Source organism: Carcharhinus amblyrhynchos, chromosome 30 (genome assembly GCF_965287045.1).
Source record: "Carcharhinus amblyrhynchos chromosome 30, sCarAmb.v2.hapA, whole genome shotgun sequence".
In the NCBI taxonomy this organism is placed as follows: Eukaryota; Metazoa; Chordata; class Chondrichthyes; order Carcharhiniformes; family Carcharhinidae; genus Carcharhinus; species Carcharhinus amblyrhynchos.
Window position 1 is genome coordinate 6,487,813 of NC_137353.1, and position 13,141 is coordinate 6,500,953.

At 45.3% G+C, this 13,141-nt stretch overlaps 1 protein-coding gene across 3 annotated transcripts in view; it reads right to left on the minus strand.

Moving 5' to 3' along the window:
* Positions 1–13,141, minus strand: part of pik3cd (phosphatidylinositol-4,5-bisphosphate 3-kinase, catalytic subunit delta) — a 214,945-nt gene that overhangs the window by 176,253 nt on the left and 25,551 nt on the right. The gene's annotated exons all lie outside the window — the stretch shown is intronic.

The window sequence follows — 13,141 nt, forward strand, 5'->3', positions numbered from 1 at the left end:
CTTTCTCAGGAATTCATCAACAACCTGACAATGGAAATATCACTAACACCAGTGTGAGTGGCACAAGCACGCAGATTACAGCTACAACCCAGAGTAAATCCCCTTTGCCTCAATCTTCACAAATGACACCCAAATACCTCAACATTCCCTCACCCCGAGTGAGATTTTGCTACCAAAGTTTTATGCAACAAGTCAATATCTACAGGGGTGGAATGGTGGCACAGTGGTTAGCATTAACGTCTCACAACGCCAAGGACCTGGATCTGATTTGCAGCTTCACTGTCTGTGCGGAGTCTGCATGTTCTCCCCGTGTTTGTGTGGGTTTCGTCCAGGTGCTCTGGGTTCCTCCCCCCAGTCCAAAAGCTGTGCTGGTTAGGTGCATTGGTCATGCTAAATTGCCCCTCTGTGTACCTGAACAGGGGCCAAAGTGTGGCGATTAGGGGATTTTCACAGTAACTCCATTGTGGTGTTTATGCTATCTGGTTTGTGACACTTATTTTACTTGATGTGGAGATGCTGGCATTGGACTGGGGTGGGCACAGTAAGAAGTCTCACAGCACCAGTTAAAGTCCAAAAGGTTTATTTAGTATCACGAGCTTTTGGAGCACTGCTCCTTCATCAGGCGAGTGAAGGAGCAGCACACCGAAAGCTCGAGACATCAAATAAACCTGTCAGACTTTGATCTGGAATTGCGAAACTTCTCATTTTACTTGAGTTAGGTCTGTGCAGATGTAATTTGGTCGGGAACCTATAGCCAGAGACAGTTAAGCCTCATAAATCTTGATTGAATTCGTATCCAAGTCCCCGAGATAAAAAAAATAAGAAGCGTCTCTCCACAGTGGGGTCAACCAGAGCATTGAGGGTTACATGTAAAACATATTTACATACCACTGATCTGTGGCCAGCATCGAACCTGGCTTTACACCGTACGTGGAAAAATATTCCACTTAATTTGACAGGGGGAGAAAAAGCAGACCCGTGAATGTAAAATAGGGGGAAATAACCATCGGGGGAGAAAAAGATCGCAGAAAGTTGACCATGAGAACAGACATAAAATGGTATTTGTTATGTTGCAGTGTGGCAGGATGTGGGTTCAAGCACAAGATTCCCCACCGGCACTGTGACTCTTGTTCAAAGGTTCTTGGACATTGGCTGCTGGACTGCTTTCTCTCTTCCGAGAACGCATGCGAGGGCGAAATTAATTCACCCAAAAATAGTCTGCGGGACCGCAGTGCTCTTTACTCCAGAAGTGCCTCATCGGACTTTGTACTGACAAAGACGCTGGGTGCCAAAGGCAGGTGGCAAACGGGAAAGTGGATGGTGGGGGGGGGGGGGGGGGGGGGGGGGCGGGGGGCTCGCTCACACGTGAAGCAGCTTTCGAACAAAGAAAGGAGGAGAAAGAAATAATGTAGGGAATTCCAGGGTGCAGGAATGTTAATTAAAAAGTTTATTTATTTATTAGTCACAAGCAGGTTTACATTAACACTGCAATGAAGTTACTTCGAGATATTTCCTAGACAAAACTGACGGTGTATTCTGAAGGCAGTCATTTGTTGACGCAGTGGGTATCTTGATTTGACTGGGAAGTTCCTCGCTGTTTTAAATGACACTCGAGTGCTGATGATCGTAATAGATTCACCGTATTTATTTGTGTCACCCTTTGCACCGTAATGAAGTTACTGTGAAAATCCCCAGTCCGGTGCCTGTCCGGGTACACCAAGGGAGACGTTAGCACCTAACCAGCATGTCTTTCGGACTATGGGAGGAAACCGGAGCACCCGGAGGAAACCCCCGCAGGCACGGGGAGAACGTGCAAAGCCCACACAGACGGTGACCCAAGCCGGGAATCGAACCTGGGTCCCTGGAGCTGTGAGGCAGCAGGTTTATTTGGTATCACGAGCTTTCGCAGTGCTGCTCCTCCATCGGCTGATGTGAGCCACTCACCCCCATGAAGGAGCAGTGCTCCGAAAGCTCGTGATACCAAAATAAACCTGTTGGACCTTACCCTGGTGTTGAGAGACTTCTTACTGCGCCCATCTACCTACATCCAACATCAACAGGGGGGAGCAAAGTACAAGTAGGGGTCAGGTTTATAAAGGTGCTGGGGTGGGTGGGGGTGGAATAAATAAAGCAGCACAAGGAAAACCAGGAAATCTATTGGGGCTTAAAAACACAGCGGCAATGCAATAATGAAAAAGTTTGTGTGGGTGAGCTCAGGATTGCCAGGAAATTATTTTGAAATGAATTATAATTAATAACTTGTTGGAACAGGGAAGTGGCTCCAAAAGCACAAAGCATCTCAAGAATCAGTGCACTGCCCAAACAGAGAAAAAAAAAGTCAGCAGGATTAGTGGTTTTCGATAAATAGGCAAGATCAGCTCCAACTCTCTTAATTCCTGAGCATTGACATGCATCTGGCATCACTTCAGTTCTTTACAAAGTGCCACCTGTAGCTGACATTCTCCATTTGATCATTTCTGACCCCCGAATTTAACTTTGCACAAAACGTTCTTGTGATTTATTGGTGTTAATCGCACCTGGGAGAATTTCTTCCTCGCTCTTAAAGCCACCCAGTTAAAGACATCAGCAAGTTCAAACAATAGCGACGCTGGAAGCGTACGTCACTCTTGTCGCTGAGGCCAGCGAACAAGAGGCGCTCCCAACAGCTCGACACATTAATCCGCTCAAGTCTGAGCAACTCTCCAATCCTTTTCCAATCCTCGGTAATCTTTCGCTGAGATCTCCAGACCGAAGACCCACCCCCAAATGCTCCACCAGGAACTGTCGTTGGGGTTTACGGCTAAAGCTCTATCCCCAGGCAGGCCAGGTTGGCCCAACGGAAATCTCTGCTGGCCTTGGGGGGGATTTTACGATCTCGCGCGAGCGAGGCTGTGAATTCCTGCCCCACACGTGAACGATACAAGTCGCTCCATCTGCTCATTCTCCCTCCCTTGTTGAGAATTGTATTTATTTTTCACATTCTGCTTGGTTTGGGGGGTGTTAGCAACGAGGAGCGATCGGACGAACGTGGCTTGTTTTTCTCTTGAACGTCGGAGACCAAGGGAACGACCCGATAGAAGTTTACAAAGACACGGGGTAGGCTGGAAAGTCGGAATCTTTTTCCTGGGGTGGAAATGTCAATTATTGGGGGACATGGGTTTAAGGTGGAAGGGGGAAAATTTAAAGGAGATGTGAGGGGCCAGTTTTTTTTTTAAACACAGAGGATGATAAGTGCCTGGAACGCGCTGCAAGAGGAGGTGGTAGAAGCAGATACAATGGCAACATTTAAGAGGCATCTTGACAGATACATGATTAGGCAGCGAATAGAGAGACACAGACCACAAAGAGACAAAAGATCTTTAGAAAGGCATCATGTGTCAGCACAGGCTTGGTGGGCCAAAGGGCCTGTTATTGCACTGCACCGATCTTTGGTATTTGTAGACTAATCAAGCAAAGTGATTATATTTTCAAAAGTTTAGAAAAGATTGACACAGACGCAATACTTTTCACAGCCTCAGGCCATCCAACAACTCTGTCTACACTTCCCACTGCCTCGGCAAAGCAGGCAGCAACAATTAAGGACCTCACCCCGGACATTCTCTCTTCCACCTTCTCCCGTCGAGAGAGAGATACAAAAGCCTGAGGTCACGTACCAACCGACTCAAGAACAGCTTCTTCCCTGCTGCTGTCAGACTTTTGAATGGGCCTACCTCGCACTAAGTTGATCTTTCTCTACACCCTAGCTATGGCAGTAACACTACATTCTGCACCCTCTCCTTTCTTTCTCTATGAACGGTATGCTTTGGATAGCGCACAAGAAACATACTTTTCACTGTACGGTAATACGTGACAATAATAAATCAAACCAAAAGGCCATCCGCAAGTACTAATGAACCGTTTTACAAGTGTAGTCGTTGTTGTAATGGAGGAAATGTGGCAGCCATTTTGTGCACAGCCAGCTCCAACGAGCAGTCATGTGACCATTTGCTTTAGTGACACTGGTTGAGAGATAAATGTTTAGATTTTTGTCCACAATCTGTGTCATTCAGATTCTTCATATCTAGCATTCTTCCACTGAAATGACTGTTTACTAAATCACACTGCTCGTTCCACAGATGTTTGCTACAGAATTATATCTGGGAGAGATAACATTTCCTTCCCTGGCAGCATTGCCTTGGAATAGAGCAGGAATTCCGAGAAAGGACTCTAATTTGTACGTGGATATACCGTAAACTGGGACTGCCCTTGATCAGCGTTTAAAAAGCAATTAATTCAGTAGAATTATTATTCCAACTGAAAGGGATATGGCCGCTGAACTTGAATCGGTGAACAAACCTTGGGGTGGTACAGTGGTTTGCGCTGCTGCCTCACAGCACCAGGGACCCGGGTTCGATTTCCAGATTGGGTCACTTTCTGTGCGGAGTTTGCACATTCTCCCCGTGTCTGCGTGGGTTTCCTCCGGGTGCTCAGGCTTCCTCCCACGGTCTGAAAGACGTGCTGGTTAGGACGCATTGGCCGCGCTAAATTCTCCCTCAGTGTACCCGAACAGGCGGCGGCTAGGGGATATTCACAGTAAAATTCATTGCCGTGTTAATGTAAGCCTACTTGTGACGCTAATAAATAAACTTTTTACTTTAAACCTTTCAAACATCTCAAATCTTGTACAAGGAGTGAGCTTTGTGAAGAGTCAAAGCAAGCATTTTGTGAATAGCTGTGATGTAAAGGGCAGTAATGGATATGGAATAAACTTGGGTAGATGGAGTTGAGTTAGCGGTGAACGTGGGGAGTTCCTTACCACAGGAAATAGTAGAGGCCAAAACATTCAAGGAGAAATTAGATGTGGCTCTTGGGGCTAAAGAGATCGAGGAATAAATGGGGCCGGGGGGGGGAGTTGGTGGATAGGATCAGAATATTGAATTTGATGATCAGCAAATGATCAAAATGAATGGTGCAGCAGACTTGATGGGCTGAATGGCCTACTCCTGCTTCTGTTTCTATTTTCTCCACAGATCAGCCACGATGCAACTGCATGGGTTTAATAAGATCATGAGAAATAGGAATTGGAATAGACCACTCAGCCCCTCGAGCTTGTTCTGCCATTCAATAGGATCGCGCCTGATCCAACATCCTCACGTTCACTTTCCCGCCCTTTCCCCGTAACCCTGGATTCCCTCAGAAATATATCTCAGCCTTAAATATGCTGAATGACTCTGCTCCCACAACTCTGGAGTCCAAACACTCGCAACCCTCAGAGAAGAAATTCTTCCTCAGCTCAGTCTAATGTGGGCACCTCTTTGTTCTGAGACCATTTCTTCAGTCCCAGATTCTCCCCTAAGACTGAGTCCTGCCCCAGTGTCCCCAGCCGAGTGATCCCCAACAACTTTACTTTCCAAAATATGACGGAACACCCTGTTTGATTAATATTAAAGCACAAAACTGCGGATGCGGGAATCTGAAACAAGACCAGAAAAATGCTGGAAAATCTCAGCAGGTCTGACAGCATCTGTAGGGAGAGAATAGAGCCACGTTTCAAGTCTGGATGACCCTCCATCAGAGCTGAGAGGAAAGCAGAGAATCAGCAAAGATTTATACTACTAGGGTCGGGAGTGATGGTGGAATGGGTTAGTCAGACCTGCTGAGATTTTCCAGCATTTTTCTAAGTTTGACTGTGTTTGATTAGTTATATCCACAAATACCAAAGAACAAGATTCATGTTGCATGTCAGCTATACAACTCTCACCAACTTTTACAGATGCACCATAGAAAACATTCTTTCTGGTTGTATCACAGCTTGGTCTGGGCTCCTGCTCTGCCCAAGGCTGCAAGGAACTACAAAAGGTCGTGAATGCAGCCCAAACCATCAGGCAAACACGCCTCCCATCCATTGACTCTGTCTACACTTCCCGCTGCCTCGGGAAAGCAGCCAGAATATAATCAAGGATCCCCACACACCCCAGATATTCTCTCTTCCATCTTCTTGCATTGGGAAAAAGATACAAAAGCCTGAGGTTACGTACCAACCTACACAAGAACAGCTTCTTCCCTGCTGCTATCAGACTTTTGAATGGACCTACCCTGCATTGATCTTTCTCTACACCCTAGCTACGACTGTTAACACTACATTCTGCACTCTCTCCTTTCCTTCTCTATGAATGGTATGCTTTGTCTGTATAGTGCACGAGAAACAATACTTTTCACTGTATGTTAATACGTGACAATAATAAAATCAAATTAAAAGATTCTCAGCATTTTCCTTGTTCATTTTAAAACCAGCCACAACACAATTCTCCACAAGGGAAGCACTAGTAGACAGGCCAACTCACATCATTCACATTTAGACCCCTAACAACGAGGGTCCAGGCAGCAGGGGTAGAGGCTTAGGAGCAATGTGGGTCACTTTGCTGTTGCAAAGACTCATCAAAAGATTACTGACGAGAAAAAAAACTAGACAAAAACAAAGATCAAAGACTCAAACATGCAAAAACTCACTCTGATCTGCAGGACTCAAATCTTTACAGACTGGTTTCAGAAGCTTGGGTCATGTTATGAATAAGATGCCATCAAAGCAACACAGAAGCATTTACATCTCTTTAGATCTGATAAATGTTTGTGGGTATTTCTGTCACATGAAAAGACAGTATCAAAATCACTTAGACAGAGGGATACAAAGAGTCGTGTAAGGTTATCTTTTCCAGTTCCTTCGTTAATTAGTCACAAGGAAGGTTTGGAATTAACTAAATATTTAAACTACAGGGCATCCATTACATAAGGCTGCTCCAGAGTCTGAGTAGTCACAACTTCACAAGATGGTTTCGGATACCGAGCGTTAGATGCACGCATTTCCCTCAAATGACAAAATAAAGAATTTCTAAATGATTTTCAAACTGGAATTGAGGAGAAATACAATTTCTAGAATCTCATTTCTTCACACAGTCAACGCCTCAAGAATGGATTGGAGGTGCATTTTATTCTGGAGGACAATTCAAGTAAGCTGGACAGGCAAGTCTGCGAGAAATAAATCAGGGGCATCAGTTTCGATGACCCTCTCCCTCCGGGGCTCATTGCAAAATTAGTCCACATTTTCCGTGGCTGAATCCAGGCTGACGTGAAACTGGAAGAATCTCCCCAGGACAAGATACAAGATCCTTCCCTGCGGTGCATTTCTGGTCTATGTAAGCTGCAGTGTTACGGGAAGGCATTGAGTAAAGGGCCGGTTATGACCCAGGAATGTCTGAGATGTGGGGGCGGGAGGGGTCGGAGAGGAAATTGTCAACCACTCCAGTCCTCTCTCTCTCTCACGGTTGTACAGAACTATTGGCAGAAGTTATGAGCCCAAATCTGCAGCTGCGAGAGGTCAGGAGGGAGAGAGGAGAGAATTAAAAAACCTTTGGATAAAAGACTAATTCCCTTAACTCCCACTGCCTCGAATACTTGCGCTATAGCTTCTCCTCTGTCCTTTCCTAACCCTTGAATTTCTCCAGCTCATTGTTGGCCCAAGGCAGGTAACTGGCAACCAAAACTCTGCAAAGTTTATTTTTGAGTGCGCAGCTTGTTTACTCTCCGAATAAAGTCCATCAACGGCTCACAAAAACATCTTAAAAAGACAAAGCAAACCAGCTGTTAGTCAATGCTTGTGATATGTTTGCGCAACTGAGATGTTTCACCAACTTCACATCAGACATCTGCTGGATTCTTTACTCAGAAGTATTCAATTGTCTAAGAATTCTGCCACTTCATCAAAGTGCTAGGCCACAACTAACTTGCTTATTTTTATATATTCATTCTCAAGTTGCCCATCCCTTATTGCTCTCGAGAAGGTGCTAATGAACCACTTTCTTGAATATAAACAAGTGGTTTGCTTGGCCACAGCAGGGGGTTGACACCATTGTTTTGGGTCTGGAGTCACATGTAGGTCAGATCGGGTCAGGACAGCAGATTCCCTTCCCTCAGGGACAGGAGTGAACCAGACGGATCTTTACAACAATCCTGTAGTCCATCACTCAGACCAGCCTCCTATCCATTGACACTGGCTACACTTCCTGCTGCCTCGCCAAAGCAGCCAGCATAATTAAGGACCCCACGCACCCTGGACATTCTCTCTTCCACCTTCTTCCGTTGCGAGAAAGATACAAAAATCTGAGGTCACGTACCAACAGACTCAAGAACAGCTTCTTCCCTGCTGCCATCAGCCTTTTTGAATGGACCTATCTCACATTAAGTTGATCTTTCTCTACACCTTACCTATGACTGCAACACTGCATTCTGCACTCTCTCCTTTCCTTCTCTATGAATGGTATGTTTTGTCTGTATAGCGCGCAAGTAACAATACTTTTCATTTTATGCTAATACATGTGACAACAATAAATCAAAATCAAATAATCAGTTTCATGGTCACCATAACTGGGACTAGCTTCTTATTCCATATTTTTTTAATTGAAATAATTAGATAAACAAATAGGGTTATGGGGATAGAGTCTGCACGTGATTGTGGTCAGTGCAGACTCAATGGGCTGAATGGCCTCCTTCTGCAATGTAGGGATTCTGTGACTTCTAACTTAGCTCAGATTGGGAACATGGATCCCAGACCCATCAACATGACAGCCCCATACGCTAGCATATTCCTCCTGCATTGCTGTGCATGCTCTCGCCTCTCCACCTAGCCATCGCGTACTCTGCTATGGCTTTTATCAAAGTGGTCTGAACAGCAAAACCACTACTCAAGGAGATTCTATCGTCAGATTAAGACGCTGCATAAATTCTGCCGAAAATCAGGAAGGATGTGTTCAAATTTGTCTTTCTAAACCATCAGCAACTTTATTTTGTTTTTTTACAAGTTGAGAACTGTTTAGGTTTTAACTAAAGAAGAAGTTACAAGGAGCAAAGTCAGCTATACTTTCTGGCAGTTCAACTGAACATATCTTAACCCATTCGTTCTGAGGTTGTTGTCGAGGCAGCAAGCTCGGAGAGGCCCTGAATATTTCTATTTCTCCCCCCCATTGCTCCGATTTCCTGTTCAAACTGCATTCTTTCAGGAAAGGTTTGGAGTTGACCTACTCCTCGAACCTCCGCCAAAACCACTCCGACCAGCTGTCAACTGGAAGTGCAAAGGGCCAGATAAAGACTGGAAATCTTAAAATTCTCATCCTTGTTTTGAAATTCCTTCAAGGCTTCGCCCCCTCCTGATAATAGGGAGCTGGTGTCGTAGTGGTAACATAACTGGACTAGTGATCCAGAGGCTCAGGCAAATGCCCTGAGGACCCGGGTTCAAATCTCACCTTGGCAGCTGATGGAATTTGAATTCACTTAATAAATCAGGAGCAAAAATCTCATTTCAGTAATGGCAGCCATGAAACTATCATCGACGGTCGTAAAGACCCAGCTGATTCACAAATGTCCTTTTGGGAAGGAAATCTGCCATCCTTACTCAGTCTGGCCTACTCGCAAAGCTAGACCCACAGCAATGTGGCTCTTAACAGCCCTCTGAATTGGCCAAGCAAGCCACTTAGTGCAAGGGAATTTAAGGATGGTTAACAAATGGTGGTCTTGCCAACAACACCCACACCCTACGAAAGAATCATAGAATCACTACAGGAGGCCATTCGGCCCATCAAATCCACACAGGAATCTCTGACTGTCTTGCCTAGATCCTTTCCCCCACTCCATTCTCATAACCTCACCACACATTTACTATGGCTAATCCATCTAACCTACACAGCTTGGGACACTATGGGGCAGTTTAGCATGGCCAATCCACCTAACGTTTGGAGGAAACCAGAGCACCTGGAGGAAATCCACACAGACACAGGGAGAACGTACAAACTCCACACAGACAGTGACTCAATGCTGGAATTGAACCTGGGTCCCTGGCGCTGTGAGGCAGCAGTGCCAACCACTGTGCCTCCCCAAAGAAAGGAGAACGATTAAAAAAAATCTCCTTCAGAGACACAAGCGAGTTACAAAACAAAGAGATCTCGAGGTACAAGCTCATACCTCGTTGAAAGTGGAGTCACAGGTGGACATAGTGGTGAAGAAGGCATTCAGCATGCTTGGTTTCATTGGTCAGAACACCGAATACAGGAGTTGGGATGTCTTGTTGAAGTTGTACAAGACATTGGTAAGACCACACTTGGAATACTGTGTACAGTTCTGGTCACCCTATTATAGAAAGGATATTATTAAACTAGAAAGAGCGCAGAAGAGATTTACTAGGATGCTACTGGGACTTGACGGTTTGAGTTATAAGGAGAAGCTGGATAGACTGGGACGTTTTTCTCTGAAGTGTAGAAAGTTGAGGGGTGTTCTTACAGAGGTCTATAAAATAATGAGGAACATAGATCAAGTAGATAGTCAATATCTTTTCCCAAAGGTACAGGAGTCTAAAACTAGAGGGCATAGGTTTAAGGTGAGAGGGAGAGATACAGAAGGGTCCAGAGGGGCAATTTTTTCACACATAGGGTAGTCTGGAACAAGCTGCCAGAGGTAGTAGTAGAATTGTGTACAATTTTGTCTTTTAAAAAGCATGTAGACAGTTACATGGGTAAGATGGGTATACAGGGATATGGGCCAAATGTGGGCAATTGGGATCCGCTTAGGGGTTCTTGTTGGAAAATGTTGGGCCTCTACTTTGCAATCTCCCCACGAAAATTCAGCGGCGATTGGGAACTCTGTCACCAGGACTGCTGGTGAAAATCTCACTGCACATCCTCACCATCCCCACGTCTCTGATGATAATATGCACCCCTCTGTGCAGCAGATTTCTTGCTTCATTATTGTTACATTTTGAATGAGTTGGAAATCTCTGTTAACTGTAAGTGAGGACACTGAAGGGCCTCAACCCATTCTCCAGTCACTGCCAAATCACAGCCTGAAACTGCACAGAGTTCAGTAACTTTTGGCTCTCTGATTCAAAAAGAGGTCATGAGGACATGCAGCGTAGGAAATGGAATGCTGCTCTGTGTAAAAGCGGATGTTTTTTCTGCTCCAGTAACTGCTCAGGCACGCGGCTGGAGAACTGAAGAGTCTAATATTATCAGATCCACGACACAATGCTCCCAGACCGCATCTGCCAGATTCTGCCATTGCAAGCTCCCGGCACCTCCCATCACCAATATCCAGATCATCTTAATGCTGCCACATCTGATTACCTCTGATGCCTCCAAAGCCTCTCACAGGGCCCTCAAACCCAAAGATCCTGGAGCCCCTAAAAGCATGGAAAGCTAGCAAGTCACATTTTTAAAAATTCATTTGTGAGACATGTGTGTCGCTGGCTGGCCAGCATTTATTGCCCATCCCTAGTTGCCCTTGTTCATAGAACAGTTGAGAGTTGGCTTTGGAGTCACATGTAGGCCAGACCAAGTAAGGATGGCAGATTTCCTTCCCTAAAGGACAGATGGTTTTTTCCGACAATTGACAATGGCTTTATGGTCATCAGTAGATTCTTAATTCCAGATATTTTTTATTGAATTCAAATTCCACCCCCATGGCAGCATTTGGACCTGGATCCCCAGGACATTAGCTAAGTTTCTGGATTAATAGTCTAGCAATAATACCACTAAGCTATCGCCTCCCCATATTGGGGTGACACAGTGGGTAACACTGCTGCCTCACAGTGTCAGGGACCTGGGTTCGAGTTTGCACATTCTCCCCATGTCTGCATGGGTTTCCTCCGGGTGCTCCTGTTTCCTCCACAGTCCAAAGATGTATGGGTTAGGTAGACTGGCCATTCTAAATTGCCCTTAGTGTCCCGGGATGCGGAGGTTAGTGCGACTAGCAAGGTAAATATGAGAGGTTACAGGGATGGGGCCCTGGTGGGATTGTAGTTGGTGCAGACCCGATGGGCCGAATGGTCTCCTTCTGCATTGTAGGGATTCTATACCTCTTGTCAAAAACACAGTCTGTAGGTTTAACTGCATCATTAACATGACATGAGATTAGGTTGACTTAAGTCAATAGGGAAAAGAACTGTATGCATTCAGCACAGACAGTGTCCCTTGACAAAAAAAAATCACCGTTCCATTTCCCGCACAACCATTCAGCTGCCAGAATTCTGTCGGCTGCAGCAAAAGCCTTGTGGGAAATTTAATCCAGCCCCAATCAAGCCATATCCATAAAGCAGTGATTTGTCATTGCCAAAGAGTATAGTTCACTCTCTACGGCTCGTCCCCCCACACACAGTGCCAGATCGCAGGGAGTTCCAGGAGTCATCGTCCATTCTGTGTGACCACAAAACACAGAAACCAACTTCTACTTTGTTCTGTTGTCAGCCAATGAGAATGCAAATCTTTCCCTAAGACAAGAGTTACCAAATTTCAACGTGGAGATGTGAGGATGTTACACGGGATTATGTAGAATCTATAGCATAGAAATAGATCAACCTGCCAAACTACTCCACCCTGCTGTTTCTGCTCTACTCGAACCTCCTCCCATATCTTTCCTCATCGAAACCTACCATCGTAACCCTTCAATCATTTGACTAGCTTCCCCTACGCGTGACCCAATCTGCTGCACCACTCCCTGTTGGGGCAAATTCCACACGCTCACCAAAAAGACTTCCTTCCCTTGTAATGATGACTTGTTCTCAAAGGTTTACACACCTCTCCAAGACACTCAGTGTGTCCCTCTCCTTTGTGAATACTGATGTCTGCACCAACAACAATTCCACCCAGTGCCTAACCCCATTCATATTTACCCTGTTGATCCCCCTGACACTAAGGGGCAATTTATCATGGCCAATCAACCTAATCCGCACATCTCTGGAGTGAGAAAGGAACCGGAGCACCTGGAGGAAACCCACGCAGACACGGGGAGAACGTGCCAACTCCACACAGTGACCCAAGGCTGGAATCAAACCCAGGTCCCTAGCGTTGTGAGGCAGCAGTGCTAACCACTGTGCCACAGTACCATGATGTGCTCATGAGAGGAGACATTCTCTCTGTAAGCAGCCTATTAAAACCTTTCAGAACTTTAAAAATCTCTAGAATACTCTTGGTCTTTCAAGAGAACAGACACCAATCAATCCTTTTCTGATTGTATTCCTAGACATTTCTGGTATCATCCTTGTAGATCTCTGCATTCTCTCCAGTTCCTCTCCATATAACTTTTCATTATATAGAATCATTGAATCACAGAACACTACAGTGCA